At 40.5% G+C, this 4,929-nt stretch overlaps 1 long non-coding RNA gene across 2 annotated transcripts; it reads left to right on the top strand.

Annotated features, from left to right (window-relative positions):
- Window positions 1-691: 691 nt before the first annotated feature.
- LOC126380994 (uncharacterized) lies at window positions 692-3,054 on the top strand. 2 transcript variants are annotated; one of them, XR_007568620.1, is made up of 8 exons: window positions 692-799; window positions 887-1,021; window positions 1,110-1,247; window positions 1,945-2,079; window positions 2,153-2,287; window positions 2,376-2,502; window positions 2,604-2,737; window positions 2,854-3,054. It is a non-coding gene; the product is annotated as an uncharacterized LOC126380994 (long non-coding RNA). The 2 variants fall into 2 exon arrangements; XR_007568621.1 differs by lacking the exon at window positions 1,945-2,079.
- Window positions 3,055-4,929: the final 1,875 nt, after the last annotated feature.

Here is a 4,929-nt window from a genome sequence, read left to right as displayed (position 1 = left end):
CTCCGGGTTTACCTCGATTCTCCATTTGCGAAACCACTTGCCCAAGGCATTGGCCGCGCGTTGGAGGATTCCGGTCATCATAACTCGACCACGGCACGAAGAATAGATGGCTGTATCATCCGCAAATAAAGCTAATTCGGTATTAGGGGATTTGGGAATGTCACTAGTATACAATGAAAATAGTAAAGGGGAGAGAACGGAGCCTTGTGGGACTCCGGCATGTATAGGGTGCGGTGACGAGAGCGTCCCTTCCACGCGGTAGCGAAAGGTTCGATTTGAGAGGAAGTCTCGTATGATGTGCACGAGACGGTCTGGCACTCCCAGTGAATAAAGCTTGTAGATCAAGCCGTTGTGCCAGACTTTGTCGAACGCTTTCGCCACATCGAAGAAGAGCGCTCCCGTAGCGACAGGTTTTTTTAAGTTTAATCTACTAGAGATATGTTCAACAATACGGTGCACTTGCTGAACGCAGGAGTGTTTGGTTCTAAAACCAAACTGCTCTGGTGGAATAAGACTATTGGATTCGGCGTAGTCCCGTAATCTAGCAAATATGAGCCGCTCGTAAACCTTCCCCATGGAATTGAGGAGACTTATGGGGCGGTAACTCGAAGGTTCGTTTTTAGGTTTCCCAGGCTTTGGTATACCAATTACAATTGCTTCTTTCCACTGCTGTGGAAAGACGCAGTTGCTACTGCGTAGGAGATTTTAATACAATAGTACTACCAAGCCTGATGTTGGCCGCTATTTCAATGAATGCAGCAGTGTGACAGCTAGCAATCAAAAGTAACAAGATATCGAGGTACGTTAAATGACGATCACGACCACTTTGGCAAAAACGTATCGCTATAGACTAAGGAAAAAAAATTAATATATATTTTATTTACAGGAAATGCAGATGGCAATAAACTGTGTAGGAGTTCATGATGGCAATAGAATAAAATCGACCAAGCCTGAAGTCAGCAGCCCCTTCAATGAATGCAGCAGTGTGACAGCCAGCAATCAAAAGTTACAACATATCGAGGTACGTTTCAGGACGACCACGACTATTTTGGCAAAAACGTATCGCTATAGACTAAGGAAAAAAATATATATATATATTTTATTTACAGGAAATGCAGATGGCAATAAACTGTGTAGGAGTTCATGATTGCAATAGAATAAAATCGACCAAGCCTGAAGTCAGCAGCCCCTTCAATGAATGCAGCAGTGTGACAGCCAACAATCAAAAGTTACAAGAAGATATCGAGGTACGTTTTATGACGACCACGACTATTTTAGCAAAAACGTATCGCTATCGACTAAGGAAAATAAATTATATATTTGTCGGCGTTAGTTATGAATTAAGAAGAGAAATTGATCAAATCGGAAAATAAAATGAAGTTACATCACTTCCGTTATGAAGTTGCATCGCTCCGACGACAGGTGGCCTACGGCCAGAGCTGAGTAAAGTCGAGAGAGTCACTACAGAGTCGTCGTGTCGAGCGGACGTGTACTGCCGTTCTAGTCGGGCAGTCTACCGCGAACCTTCGTCGTGAACGGACGTGTCGAATAATTACGATCGGAACGTGGAGTGCTATAGTCGCTCACCTATAACTTGTAGGGACGTCAAGAAAGTGTGATCGGAAAAGAGCACGTGTCCCGATGATTCGGTCCGAATATAGGAACCATGGGTGGTGGAGGGCAAGTAGAGGGCGAGTAGCCCCTTCGCACTAACGTCCTTATGCGCGCTAGATAACGAGAGACTGTGTAACCGTTACGAATACCGTGACGTTGCCGTGAGTGTGTACCTTATGCTGTGACTTTATTTAATCGTGATACAAAAACTATGTGGAAGTAAATAAAATGATTGTGATACTATTGACGGCCATTATTGTCTTCTAACGCCCACCCTCCATTCTGATGATGATGTCACGACCCCACTGATACGACATATTTTATTTACAGGAAATGCAGAAGGCAAAAAACTGCGTAGGAGATCATTAATACAAAAGTATTATATAAACCAAACCTGATGTTGCCAGCTCCTTCAATGAATGCAGCAGTGTGACAGCCAGAAATCAAAAGTAACAAGATATCGAGGTACGTTTCATGACGACCACGACTATTTTAGCAAAAACGTATCGCTATCGACTAAGGAAAAATTTATTTACAGGAAATGCAGAAGGCAAAAAACTGCATAGGAGATCATTAATACAATAGTATTATATAAACCAAGCCTGATGTTGGCCGCTCATTCAAAGAATGCAGCAGTGTGACAGCCAGCAATCAAAAGTAACAAGATGTCGAGGTACGTTACATGACGATCACGACCACTTTGGCATAAACGTATCGCTATAGACTAAGGAAAAAAAATGTAATATATATTTTATTCACAGAAAATGCAGAGTGTAATAAACTGTGTAGGAGATTATGATTGCAATAGAATAAAATCGACCAAGCCTGAAGTCCTTCAATGCACGCAGCAGTGTGACAGCCAGCAATCAAAAGTTACAAGATATCGAGGTACGTTACATGACGACCACGACTATTTTGGCAAAGACGTATCGCTATCGACCAAGGAAAAGAAATTATTATATAATATTTAATATATATTTTATTTATAGGAAATGCAGAAGGCAAAGAACTGCGTAGGAGATTATTAATACAATAGTATTATATCAACCAAGCCTGATGTCGGTAGCTTCTTCAATGAATGCAGCAGTGTGACAGCCAGCAATCAATAGTGACAAGAATTTAGGTACGTTACATGACGACCACGACCACTTTGGCAAAAACGTATCGCTATCGACTAAGAAAAGGATATTATATCTATACGTTATTATAAATAAATTAATATTATTTTATTTTTAACAGGAAATACAGAAGGCAAAGAAGCAGATGTCATCAAAGAAGATCTTTGTTCCTGCAATGTTTCCGCAGACGATACATCCAACAGAGCGAAGTGGAAGGAAAAGACTCGGAAAAAAGACCCCACCACCATATGGGAACAATGCAAGGGAGAGAGAGAGAATATAATGTTATATTTTTATTTTTTGATAACATAAAATAAACCAACAATATGCTACACATTTTTTTTATTTCTTTTTGTGTCTGTCTTAATAGTTATTACAAATCTGTGATGCGAAACAAACTATACGAAAACGTCAATCCACATACAACGCCCGCGAAGCTGCTTTAGCAGCGAGCGCACTTAGCACCATCTAGTTATTATTATTTATTATTATATTATTATTATTATTATTATATTATTATATTATATAAAGCTACAAACCCATGTACTGACTGACTGACTGACTCACTCACTGACAGGGTTGTTCTCCCAGAAGGAGTGTCGGGGGGTGAAAGTGATGTATGGGGGGTGTGATCCAAATTTTCCGGTGAGTATGGGAAAACTTCCAGATCTTGGAAAACTGCTCCGCATCAGGGAGACGCCCTACAGTCTGGCGAAACTATCACACCTGGATCGATTCTTTTTTCACAATACCTACTTAAATCTTGGTCAAATTCTATTGTGGGTGAAAAAACATCAAAATGGCGGAAAAACAAGATGGCCGCCATACAAAATTTTGTTTTTCCAGAAAATGTCTCGTTGGTAAAAACTGTCTATGGGGTTGTAATCGGAACATCCCGTTGACTATGGAATTTTTTCTCGATTTTGAAAAACTGCTCCGCATCAGGGAGCCACCCTACGGCCTGGCAAAACTATAAAACCTGGAGCAATTTTTCTTTCGCGAAACATATTTAAATCTTGGTCAAATCCAATCGCGGGTGATAAAAAATCAAAATGGCGGTAAAACAAGATGGCCGCCATACAAATTTTTCAATTTTCCTGAAAATGTCTCGTTGGTAAAAACTGTGTATGGGGTTGTAATCGAAACGTCTTGTTGAGTATGAAAATACTTTCCGATCTTTAAAATCTGCTCCGCATCAGGGAGACACCCTACAGCCTGGCGAAACTATCACACCTGGAACTTTTTTGTTTTCACGAGGCCTATTAAAGTCTTGGTCAAATTTTATCGCCAGTGAAAAAAAAACAAAATGGCTGAAAAACAAGATGGCCGCCATACAAAATTTTCGTTTTTCCCGAAAATGCCTCGGGGGTAAAAATGATGTATGAGGAATGTGATCGAAACATCATGTTGAGTATGGGAATAATTTTCGATCTTCGAAAGCTGCTCCGTATCAGGGAGACACCCTACAGCCTGGCGAAACTATCGCACGTGGAACTTTTTAGTTTTCACGAAACCTATTAAATTCTTGGTCAAATTTTATAGCCAGTGAGAAAAAAACAAAATGGCTGAAAAACAAGATGGCCGGCATACAAATTCTTCGTTTTTCCTGAAAATGCCTCGGGGGTAAAAATGATGTACAGGGATGTGATCGGATCGCCATGTTGAGTATTTTAATACTGCTCGATCTTGAAAAACTGCTCCGCATCAGGGAGACACCCTAAGGCCTGGCAAAACTATAGCATCTGGAACATTTTTTTTCCACCACACCTATTTAAATCTTGGTCAAATTTTATCGCCTGTGAAAAAAATCAAAATGGCGGAAAAACAAGATGGCCGCCATACAAATTCTTCGTTTTTCCTGAAAATGCCTCGGGGGTAAAAATGATGTATAGGGATGTGATCGGATCGCCATGTTGAGTATTTTAATACTGCTCGATCTTGAAAAACTGCTCCGCATCAGGGAGACACCCTAAGGCCTGGCAAAACTATGGCATCTGGAACATTTTTTTTTCCACCAAACCTATTTAAATCTTGGTCAAATTTTATCACCCGTGAAAAAAAACAAAATGGCGGAAAAACAAGATGGCCGCCATACAAAATTTTGTTTCTCTAGAAAATTCTTCAAGGTCAAAAAATATGTATAGGGGTGTGATCGGAACATCATCTTGGAAAACTGCTCCGCATCAGGGAGACACCC

Source organism: Pectinophora gossypiella, unplaced genomic scaffold (genome assembly GCF_024362695.1).
Source record: "Pectinophora gossypiella unplaced genomic scaffold, ilPecGoss1.1 Pgos_33, whole genome shotgun sequence".
Taxonomy (NCBI): domain Eukaryota; kingdom Metazoa; phylum Arthropoda; class Insecta; order Lepidoptera; family Gelechiidae; genus Pectinophora; species Pectinophora gossypiella.
Note: the sequence above shows the minus strand (reverse complement) of the source record. Positions and strands in the feature narration are given on the sequence as shown.